This window comes from Hemitrygon akajei, chromosome 10 (genome assembly GCF_048418815.1).
Source record: "Hemitrygon akajei chromosome 10, sHemAka1.3, whole genome shotgun sequence".
In the NCBI taxonomy this organism is placed as follows: domain Eukaryota; kingdom Metazoa; phylum Chordata; class Chondrichthyes; order Myliobatiformes; family Dasyatidae; genus Hemitrygon; species Hemitrygon akajei.
This window is the reverse complement of record NC_133133.1, coordinates 94007676-94020330: the sequence shown is the minus strand read 5'-3', so window position 1 is coordinate 94020330 and position 12655 is coordinate 94007676. Positions and strand designations below refer to the sequence as shown.

General features: G+C 43.3%; 1 protein-coding gene across 2 annotated transcripts in view; it reads right to left on the bottom strand.

Annotated features, from left to right (window-relative positions):
- LOC140734547 (sodium/hydrogen exchanger 2-like) overlaps nt 1-12655 on the bottom strand; it is a 573522-nt gene that overhangs the window by 544190 nt on the left and 16677 nt on the right. The gene's annotated exons all lie outside the window — the stretch shown is intronic.

The following is a 12655-nucleotide window of genomic DNA, read 5'->3' as shown; positions in this document are numbered from 1 at the left end:
TCTGATATGAAATTTGACCTTTGAACCTTCTAGATATGAAGGCCAGGTTCTGTGATCATTTTCCGTAAACCTACATGATGCTTAACTGGACAGCCAGCTGGCAGTTGGATGCAGAAGTGATCTGCACATGCTGACATGATTTTTACCATAATAATCACTATAATGATAACCTTCCGCTCAATCACCTTTTTACTAAATATACTGTAGATCTTGTAAAGGTGGTGTGTTTTGGTCCTGCTGTACTTCATCTTCAGTCATGTCTTACAGATGAATACTCTTTGATGTGAAATAGCTCATTCAATTTGTTTCTTCATATAAAGAACTCAATTTAGACCACACGCCTCAATCTCTCTTGTTCAGATGCTTTATTACTGCATTTCACATTTCTCTCTCCCAGCTTGCTTTCTTTAACCCTTTTCATTATCTTTGCGTTCCTGACCTACATTAATCTTCTTCAGCTCATTTACTATGGATCTGAGCCAAATGTGACCTTTGCCTCTGATGTCATCCCACTATTAGTTTGATAACTATTAGTGCTAATTTACTGAACCAGCAACTGGAGGCATAGACGATGAAGCAAATTTCCACAAAGCACTCAGTGGCCGCTTCATTGGTTAGCTCCTGTACCTGATAAAGTGTTCAGTCAGTGCACGTTTCTGGGCTCCTGCTGCTGTAGCCCATCCATTTCAAGTTTTGACGTGCTGTATGTTCTACACACCACTGTTGTTATTTGATCTGCTATTAGCTTAACCAGTCTGGCCAGTCTCCTCTGATCTCTCTCATTAAAAAGGCATTTTTGCCCATAGAACTGTCACTTACTGATTTTTTTTTGTTTTTTACACCATTCTCTGTAAATATTGTTGTGCATGAAAATCCCAGGCTATCAGCAGTTTCTGAGGTACACAAACCATTCCAATCCACAGCCAAAGTCACTGAGATCACAGTTCTTCCCCATTCTGAACAACAACTGAACCTCTTGTCTGTGTGGTGTTATGTGTTGAGCCACTGCCACACGAATGTCTGATTAGAAGTTTGCATTACGAGCAGCTGCACCAAACTGATTTCCATAGGTGCTGGCTGACCTGCTGAGCTTATTTAGTGATACAGGATGGAGTCAGTCTTTCCAGCCCTTTGAGCCTCATCACCCCAACAACCCCCGACCACCTTGATTTAACCCTGGCATACTCATGAGACAGTTTACAATGGCCATTTAAAGTACTCATCTTTGGACAGTGGGAGGTTACTGGGGCACCTGGGAAAGCCCTCACGTTCCAAGGGGAAGAAGCACAATCTCCTAACAGAGGACGCTGGAATTGAAATCCGAACTCTGATGCCCTGAGATGTAACCATTACAGTACTGTGTGACACCAGCATTTTGTGTGTTTTCCTCAGGATTCAAGCTATACAGGTGTATGAATATAGCTGTACGAACATTGAAAGATAGGTACTCTGGATATCACTTGCTGATGATAAAGGATAAAAACTTTCAGTAATATGTGGCATTAATAATCAGAGATAGTCTCACAGCTATAGAAAGGGAGGATGTCTTGGAGGGGTTGTCTACTGAGTGAATGTGGGTGGTAGCCAGAAAAAGGAAGGAAGCAATCATTCACTTGGGAGTATCCATAGGACTCTCCCTCCAATAGCAACAGAGACACTGAGAGGTAGATTTTAGAAAGATGCAAAAATCACAGGCTTCAACTTCGCTAATATTGATTGATGTCGCCTTAGTGCAAAACATTCAGATGGGGCAGAATTTGTTAGATGTATCCAGGAAGCATTCCTGACTCAATATGTGGACAGTTCGACAAGAGCAGAGGCCATATTGGGTTTGGTGCTAAGCAATGAATCAGGTTAGGGCTGAATCATATTGCATCCATAGCATTCTTAACGTGGAGGGGGAGCAACTGGTAGTCATGGTACAAATTGACACCAATGACACTCGTGACATTCGGTTAAAGTAGTGGTCGCCAACCATTCGATCGTGATAGACTGGTCGATCTTTGAGACTTTCCAGTAGATCCCGAAAATAAAAATAAAAATAAATGCACATATACTGTTGTAATGTGAGCATTATAAAAATAAGTAATACTAATTAGGATAATGGTAATACAGCAATACTCCCGCTACGGAAAGCTGTTTGTAAAGAGAGGTTGTTTCCGGGGTTGCAGGATTTTACTTCCATTCGGGGTTGAAGGCCCAGCAATCGTTTTTCACAAAACATGCTGCTCAAAATAAGGCTGCTATTGAAGCATCATTTTGTGTAAGTCACCTTTTGGCTAAACACAAGAAGTTTTTTACAGGTGGCTATTTATTCAAGGAAGCAATGGCCATACTGCCAGAGACTGTTTTTAATGACTTTAAAAACAAAAACGACATCAAAACTGCAATATGTAATATACCGCTTGGCCCTGCAACAGTGACAAGGAGGGCAGAGTCACTGTCAGAGGACATGGATCGATAAGTGTTAAAGGACTTGCACTCTGTGAATATTTTTCACTATAGTTCGAAGAATCCCTGTATGTAATGCAAGCAGCTCAGCTTGTTGTTTGTATTTGTCAGAATGGCTTTCTGGAATTTTACAACAAAGTAGGACTTCTTCACTCTTTTGCACTTAAAGGAGAGAACGAGAGGTGAGGATACTTACAATGAGTTTAAAAAATATGTCCCTGAACATGACATCCCCATTCATAAACTGGTGGCAATTACTACTGCTGGGGCCCCAGCACTGCACAGTTCGCACGTTGGTTTTATAGCACTGTGCCATAGTGACCCTGATTTTCCCGACTTCCTTGATTATCACTATGTCATTCATCAGCAGGCCATGGCTGGGAAGGTCGTGGACTTTTCTCATAGAACCATAGAACATTACAGCACAGAAACAGGCCTTTTGGCCCTTATTGGCTGTGCTGAACTATTTTCTGCCTAGTCCCACTGACATGCATCTGGGCCATAACCCTTCAAACCCCTCTCATCCATATACCTGTCCAAGTTTTTTTTTAAATGTCAAAAGTGAGCCCATATTCACCACTTCATCTGGCAGCTCATTCCACACTCCCACCACTCTCTGCGTGAAGAAGCCCCCCCAATGTTCCCTTTAAACTTTTCCCCCTTCACCCTTAACCCATGACCTCTGTTTTTTTTCTCCTCTAGCCTCAGTGGAAAAAGCCTGCTTGCATTCACTCTATCTATACCCATCTTAATTTTATATATCTCTATCAAATCACCCCTCATTCTCCTATGCTCCAGGGAATAAAGTCCTAACCTTTTTAACCTTTCTCTGTAACTCAGTTTCTCAAGTCCCGGCAACATCCTTGTAAACCTTCTCTGCACTCTTTCAACCTTATTAATATCCTTCCTGTAACTAGGTGACCAAAACTGCACACAATACTCCAAATTCGGTCTCACCAATGCCTTATACAACCTCACCATAACATTCCAACTCTTATACACAATACTTCGATTTATAAAGGCCAATGTACCAAAAGCTCTCTTTATGACCCTATCCACCTGTGATGCCACTTTTAGGGAATTATGTATCTGTACTCCCAGATCCCTCTGTTCTACTGCACTCCTCAGTGTCCTACCATTTACCTTGTGTGTTCTACCTTGGTTTGACCTTCCGAAGTGCAATACCTCACACTTGTCCACATTAAACTCCATCTGCCATTTTTCAGCCCATTCCTCCAACTGGTCCAAATCCCTCTGCAAGCTTTGAAAACCTTCCTCACTGTCCACTACACCTCCAATCTTGTATCATCAGCAAATTTGCTGATCCAATTTACCACATTATCATCCAGATCATTGATATAGATGACAAATAACAATGGACCCAGCACTGATCCCTGTGGCACACCACTAGTCACAGGCCTCCACTCAGAGTAGCAATCCTCCACTACCACTCTCTGGCTTCTCCCATTGAGCCAATGTCTAATCCAATTTACCACCTCTCCATGTATACCTAGCGACTGAATCTTCCTAACTAACCTCCCATGTGGGACCTTGTCAAAGGCCTTACTGAAGTCCATGTATACAACATCCACTGCCTTCCCTTCATCCACTTTCCTGGTAACTTCCTCAAAAAACTCTGATAGATTGGTTAAACATGACCTACTACGCACAAAGCCATGCTGACTTTTTCTAATAAGTCCCTGTCTATCCAAATACTTGTAGATCCTATCTCTTAGTATTCCTTCCAATAATTTACCTACTACCGATGTCAAACTTATCGGCCTATAATTTCCCAGCTTACTTTTTGAGCCTTTTTTAAACAACGGAACTACATGAGCTATCCTCCAATCCTCCGGCACCTGACCCGTGGATATCGACATTTTAACTATGTCTGCCAAGGCCCCTGCAATTTGAACACTAGTCTCCTTCAAGGACCGAGGGAATACCCTGTCAGGTCCTGGGGATTTATCTACTCTGATTTGCCTCAAGACAGCAAGCACCTCCTCCTCTTTAATCTGTATAAGTTCCATGATCTCCCTACTTGTTTGCCTTGTTTCCATAGACTCCATTCTAGTTTCCTTAGTAAATACAGATGCAAAAAACCCATTTAATATCTCTCCCATTTCTTTTGGTTCCATACATAGCTGACCACTCTGATCTTCAAGAGGACCAATTTTATCACTTACTATCCTTTTGCTCTTAACATAGCTGTAGAAGCTCTTAGGATTATCCTTCACCCTGACTGCCAAAGCAACCTCATGTCTTCTTTCAGCTTTCCTGATTTCTTTATTAAGTATTTTCTTACTCTTTTTATACTCCTCAAGCATCTTATTTCCTCCCTGTTGCCTATACATGTTATATATCTCTCTCTTCTTCTTTATCAGAGTTCCAATATCCCTCGAGAACCAAGGTTCCTTATTCCTATTCATTTTGCCTTTAACCCTTACAGGAACATACAAACTCTGCACTCTCAAAATTTCTCCTTTGAAGACCTCCCACTTACCAATCACATCCTTGCCAGAGAATAACCTGTCCCAATCTACATTTTTTAGATCCTTTCTCATTTCTTCAGATTTGGCCTTTTTCCAGTGTAATACTTCAACCCAAGGACCAGATCTATCTTTATCCATGATCAAGTTGAAACTAATGACGTTATGATCACTGGAACCAAAGTGTTCCCCTACACACACTTCCGTCACCTGCCCTAACTCATTTCCTAATAGGAGATCTAATATTGCATCCTCCCTAGTTGGTACATCTATATATTGATTTAGAAAACTTTCCTGAACACATTTCACAAACTCTAACCCATCTAGACCTTTAACAGTATGAGAGTCACAATCAATGTGTGGAAAATTAAAATCCCCTACAATCACAACTTTCTGTCTCCTGCAGTTGTCTGTTATCTCTCTGCAGATTTGCTCCTCCAATTCTCGCTGACTATTGGGTGGTCTATAATACAACCCTGTTAATGTGGTCATACCTTTCCTGTTTCTCAGCTCCACCCATATGGCCTCAGTAGACAAGCCCTCTAATCTGTCCTGCCGAAGCACTGCTGTAACATTTTCCCTGACTGGCAAAGCCACCCCCGCACCCTTCATCCCCCTGCCTCTATCACGTCTGAAACATTGGAACCCTGGAACATTGAGCTGCCAGTCCTGCCCCTCCCGTAGCCAAGTTTCAGTAATGGCTATGATGTCATAATTCCACGTGTCAATCCAGGCCCTCGGCTTGTCTGTCTTTCCCACAATACTCCTCGCATTGAAATATACACACCTCAGAAGATTATTACCACCACACACAACCTTACTATTTGTGACTTTGCATGAACTACTAACATCATTTATTTTTACCCCTGTTCCACTATCTACTCTGGCACTCTGGTTCCCATCCCCCTGCAAATCTAGTTTAAACCTCCCCAATAAGCCTCCCTGCAAGTATATTGGTGCAACCCGTCTCTCTTGCACAGGTCCCACCTGCCCCAGAAGAGGTCCCAATGATCTAGAAATCTGAAACCCTGCCCCCTACACCAGTTTCTCAGCCACATGTTCATCTGCCAGAGCATCCTACTCTTACCCTCACTGACACGTGGCACAGGCAGCAATCCGGAGATTACTACCCTCGAGGTCCTGTTTTTCAACTTCCTATCAAGCTCTCTGTACTCACTCTTCAGGACCTCCTGACTCTTTCTACCTATGTCATTGGTACCGTTGTGTACCACGACATCTGGCTGATCTCCCTCCCACTTCAGAATGCTGTGCACGCGATCAGAGACATCCCTGACCCTGGCACCCAGGAGGCAACAAACCATCCGGGAGTCTCTGTCACGACCACAGAGTGACAGAGTCCCCTGACTAAGGAGTCCCCTATCACTACCGCTCTCCTCTTCTTCCTCCCTCCCTTCTGCACTGCAGAACCAGACTCAGAGCCAGAGATCCGGCTGCCGCAGCTTGTCCCAGGTAAGCCATCCCCTCCAACAGTATCCAAATCGGTATACCTGTTTTGGAGGGGAATGGCCACAGGGAAACCCTGCACTACCTGCCCTTTCCCCTTCCCTCACCTGACGGTAACCCAATTACCTGTGCCCTGTTCCTTAGGTGTAACTACCTCCCGGAAGCTACCATCTATAAACTGCTCAGTCTCCCGAATGATCCGGAGGTCATCCAGCTCCTGCTCCAGTTCCCTAATGCGGTCTATTAGGAGCTGCAGCTGGATGCTTTTCTTGCAGGTATCGTTGTCAGGGACACCGGAGGGCTCCCTGACTTCCCACATCCTGCAAGAGGAGCTTGCCAACATCCTGCCTGGCATATTCTCTAGTCTGAACAAAAAAAAAGAAAAACAGAAACTTACCAGAACCTACCCTCGCCTCTGCCTGTTTCTCGCCGAAGCCTGATTGAGCCAAAGCCGTCCCACTCCGACTCAGTCCACTCCAATGATGGCCGCTGTATATGGCAGTCTTTCTTTTAAACCTAGGCGTGCTATGTCATGCGCCTGAGCAGTCTAGCTTCTTTTCCCTGATCAGTTAAACAAAAGAAAAACGACTTTCCCTCAGCGATGCTTCAGTCTTCCACTCTCAGCCTCTTGCTTCGATTGTAATGACACTGATGGTCAAACTGATAAACTTGATTTGAGCAAAAGCGCTTCAGTACTGCTTATTCAAGGTGTTATTGGATGAACTCGATGCCGCTTACAGAGACTTACTCTGATGTTCGGTGGTTGAGTTGCAGCAAAGTACTGCAATGATTTGTTGACTTGCTGCCTGAGATTAAGACTTTCTTGTCGACAAGAAACGAGGAGCACGAAGAACTGTCGGATGATGCATGGCTAGTGGATGTAGGGTTTCTGACAGACCTAACGGCTAAATTAAACGTACTTAACAACGAGCTCATGGGAAAAGACTGACACCTGCCCCACATGATAAGTGCAGTAAATGCGTTTAAGGCCAAGCTCGGTGTTTGGATTTCAGTGTTTTGTGGAGGTAAACAGCATGAAAGATATTGCTGCATTTATTTAAAACCCATTTCTGCCAATCGATATAGAACAGATAGCAGCCAAATTCCAGCAAGTATTTGGTGTGCCAAGTGATATTGAAATGGAAATAATTGATTTGCAAAATGACATTTTGCAAAATCAAGGTACGGTGACTTTTGGGGCTTGTCAGCAGGGAGAAGTTTCCTCATCTCACCCCATGTGCACTAAAATTCAGTGCCTACTCCGGGTCAAGTTATCTGTGTGGAATTGCATCTTTACAGATGAAAATTATTAAATCTAAGTACAGGAGCTGTCTTACTGACAAGCACCTCACAGACCATCTCAGAATTAAAGGTATGAAGTATTGTAATATTCTTAAAGAAAGACAGCTATGGCCTGTTTGATATGCTAGTTACAGTGTTTTCTTGGTTGAATTAATTTGAAAGTTTGACAAAAGCATTCTATGTAATTCAAATGCAATTAGCCCAAATAAAGGGCCTCAAGTTGGAAGTGCAATCTGAGCTGTTTTTTCTGAATGATTTAGTAGGTTGATCTTGCTTTCACTAAGGGGATCTTGGGCTGACAAAGGTTTGTGACCACTAGGTTAAAGGATGGGGTACTGAGGAGAGAATATAGGAAGCTAGAAAGCTAAAAAGCAGGGCCTGAAGGGTGGTAGCCTCTGGATTGTTGCCTATGTCATGCATCAGTGAGGGTAAGAATAAGATGAATGTATGGCTGAAGAACTGGTGTAGGGGACAGTGTTTCAGATTTGTGGCTCATTGGGATCTACCTCTTCTGGAAAAGGCATGAACTATTATACAAAAGGGATGATTTACACCTGAATTCAAGGGGGACCAATATCCTTACAAGCAGGTTTGCTAGAGCTGTTTTACAGGGTCTAACCTAGTTTGGCAGATGGACAGGAAGCAGAGTGATGGGTCAGAGTATGATGAGCCAGTTGGTATAAAGGTAGATGCGCCATGTAGAGAGACTGTGAGGACGGATCAACAGTGGAAAGGGCACAATTGCAGCCAGTTGGTTGGGTTGAAGTGTGTCTATTTTAATGTGAGAAGTGTCAGGAACAAGGCGATGAACAGCGCATGGGGCAGTGACATTGTGGCCATTACAGACTCATGGTAGTCCCAAAGGGAGGATGTCTGATGGATGTTCCAGGGTTTACATGTTTCAAAAAGGACAGCGAGGGAGTGTAATGAGGTGGGGGAGTGGCATTGCTAATCAGAAATACTATCACAACTGCAGAAAGCGGGACATCTTGGAGGGATTGTCTACTGAATCAGTTAGGTAGAAGTTAGAGACAGGAAGGGAGCATATCCAATAAACCTCCCAATAGCAAAGAGACACTGAGGAGTAGATCGAGAGACAGATTTCGGAAAGATGCAAAAATAACAGGGTTTTTATCATGGGGGCTTCAACTTCCCTAATTTTCATTGGCACTTCCTCAGTGCAAAATGTTTAGATGGTGTGGAATTTGTTAGTAAATTTAGCTAGGATTCCTGACACAGTATATAGATGGGCCAACCAGAGGAAGTGGTTGAAGGAGGACTTTCATGGGGTTCTAGATAATGTTGTCCCATTGAGGCAGGGAAAGAATGGTAGGTTGCATGTGAAGGAAGCATGGTTGAAAATGAGGAGGACCACCTAGTCAAGAGGAAGAAAGAAGCATACTTAAGGTGCAAACACCATGAAATCTGCAGATGCTGGAAAATATTTGAACAACACACACAAAATGCTGGTGGAACACAGCAGGCCAGGCAGCATCTATAGGGAGAAGCACTGTCGACATTTTGGGTTCGTCCTGACGAAGGGTTTCAGCCCGAAACATTGACAGTGCTTCTCCCTATAGATGCTGCCTGGCCTGCTGCATTCCACCAGCATTTTGTGTGCGTTGTTAGCATACTTAAGGTATAGGAAGCAAGGATTGGACAGAGCTCTAGTAAGATACAAAGTAGCCAAGAGGGAGCTTAAGAATAGACTTAGAAGACCTAGAAGGGACATGAGAAAGCCTTGTTCAGTAGGATTATGGAATACACCTAGATGTTTTAAACATACATGAAGAACAGGAGGATGACTTGAGTGAGGGTGGAACTGATCAGGGATGAAAAAGGAAACATATACCTGGAGTCAGACGAATCAGGGGAAGTCCTTAATGAATACTTTCTTCAGTATTCACTAGTAAGAGGGCCTTTGATGAATGTGAAATCAGCATAGAACAGGCTGCTATGCTGAAACATGTAGAAGTTAAGAAAGAGGATATGCTGGAACTCTTGACAAACATTTTGATAGATAAGTCCTCAAGGCTGGATGGGATTTATCCTACATTACTACAGGAAGTAAGGAAAGAGATTGCTGCACCTTGGCAATGATCTTCATGTCGTCCCTGGCCACAGGAGTAGTACTAGAAGATTGGAGATTGGAAAATGTTATTCCTTTTTGAAAGGAAGGGAGTAAGGTAAACCTGGGAATTATAGACCAGTGAGTCTGATGTCAGTGGTGAGCAAACTACCAGAGTGGATTCCTAGACACATGATTTACAAGCATCAGAAGATACAGTCTGATTAGACTATGTATTCTTCAGGTTTGTTAAGGTTGTTATAGCCAGGGGTGGTAGTGGGAATAAGCACCCACTGTCTATTAAATTCTCCTAATGGCGTGCATCTCAAATAGCCTCTGACCACTAAGTCAGAGTCCTGACTAAGTCCTGGTCTTCATGTGTGGTTCAGTTACAAAGCTCAGTGACAGAAGTAGGGCCATAGGTGGGTTACTACCTTAAAACCAGTCGCTTCGGGAAGATGGGGCTCATCAGCTGTGGTTGACAGCTCATCTAAGAGAAAGAAAACTCTGATCTCAAACCTCTGCTACCTTGTGACTATAACCACTCACAGGGAACAATTCAGGAGTAAACCCCCAGGAAAAATCCAGAGCTACGACCCCTAAGGCAGTCTTCCGTTGAGTTCAACACTGACTGGCAATTCCTGTGACACCGCTGGTGCCAAACTGTATTGGACTCTGTGGTTTGTTTGGATTCATCAGCTTCATGGAGAAGGGGAACAATGGGCAACAATTTGCTCTCCATATCGTACTGCCCTGTCTTGTGTATCACGTAGACACAGGGGATGTAACATCCACTGAGAGCCTTGAGTCTGATCAGGGATAGTCTGATCAGGGATGCCACATGAGCCTGATTCAATTCTTTGAGGAAGTGACAAAATAAATTGATGAAGGTAGGGCAGTGGATGTGATGCATGTGGACTCTAGTAAGACATTTGATAAGATAGGCTCATTCAGAATGCCAGGAGGCATGGGATCCAGGGAAAGACAGCTGTGTGGATTCAGAATCGCTCTCCCACAAAAAGGATATGGAGGTAGTACATAGAGCCTATTATTCCCGGAGGTCGGTGACCATGGGTCTTCCATAGAGATCTGTTCTGGCATCCCTACTTCCTGAGATATTTATAAACTACTTGGATGAAGAATTGGAAGGATGTGTTAGTAAGTTTGCAGATGACTTGAAGATTGGAGGTACTATGTAGGAGGTTATTGAGGGTTTCAACGGAGCATTGATGGGATGCAGAGCAGGATTGAGCAGGGCAGATGGAGTTCAATCCTGAAAGATGTAAAGTGAGGTTAATCTTGAAGGCACAATACAGGGTGAATGGCAGAATTCTTAACAGTGTGGGGTCCACGTTCATAGATCCCTCAAAGCTGCAGTGCAAGTCGATAGGGTAGTTAAGAAGGCACAGGGTGTGTTGGGTTTCATGACTGGAGGAATTGTATTTAAGAGCTGCCCCCTGACACTCCAGTTAGAACACAGTTGAAGTGGGACGTCACGGTAGCGTAGCAACTATATCACAGCTCAGGGCATTAGAGTTCAGAGTTCAATTCCAGAATCCTCTGTAAGCTAGTTTGTATGTTTTTTTCTGTATGTTTGTGAGTTTCCTCTGGGTGCTTTGATTTTTTCCCCCACAGTCCAGAGACGTACCGGCTAGTGGGTTAATTGGTCATTTGTAAATTGTCCCATGAGTAGGCTAGAGTGAAGTCGGTGTGTAGCTGACTCAAAGGGTCTATCCTGTGCTGTATCTCTGAACAAATAAATCAGTACTGGGTTCTTCTGGTTACCTCACTATCCGAAGGACGTGTAAGCTTTAAGAGAGGGTCCAATGTAAGTTTATCAGGATCTGCCTGTAATTAGAGAGTATCTCTTATGAGGATATGTTGACCAAGCCTGGGCTTTTCCCTTTGGAGCCAAGGAGAATGAGAAAATACTTGATAGAGGTGTACGAAATGTTAAGTGGCATAGATAGAGTGGACAGCCAGATACATGTTCCCAGAGTAGCAATGACTAGTGCGAAGGATATAACTTTAAGGTGTAGAGGGGGAATGTCATAGGTAGTTCTTTTTTTACACAGAGAGTGGGAACATACAGTTAAGGTGATGGTTGATGCAGATACATTAGGAACATTTAAGGAACTCTTAGAAAGGCAAGTGGACATGGAAACATGAATAGCTGTGTGGCAGGGAAGGTTTAGACTAATATAAGTGTACGTTAAAGAGTTGGCATGACATCGTGATCTGAAGGGCCTGTGGGCTGCTCTACTGTACTGATCTATGCACTATGTTCTAATGTGGCAGAAGGTGTGTTGTGGTGTGCTCACAGTTGATAACTTCCAATTCTGCAGCATCTTTTGCAATGAAGGACTTGCCTAGGTTATACCTGTTAGTATAACTAACAATTTTGGAGATATTCAAAATGAAATGTAAAGGGACTGCACAAAGTCCATTTACAATGTTGACAATGGTTTCCTAAAAATGGCTGCCTGGATTGATGGGGAGGTAAAGAATGCATATAGCATATATAGCATGTAATGTTAAAATTGTACAAGGCATTGGTAAGGCTGAATTTGGAGAATCGTGTACAGTTCTGGTCACTGAATTATAGGAAAGATATCAACAAAATAGAGAGAGTACAGAGAAGATTTACTAGAATGTTACCTGGGTTTCAACACCTAAGTTACAGAGAAAGGTTGAACAAGTTAGGTCTTTATTCTTTGGAGCATAGAAGGTTGAGGGGGGACTTGATAGAGGTATTTAAAATAATGAGGGGGATAGATCGAGTTGACGTGGATAGGCTTTTTCCAATGAGAGTAGGGGAGATTCAAACAAGAGGACATGATTGAGAGTTAGGGGGCAAAAGTTTAAGGGTAACATGAGGGGG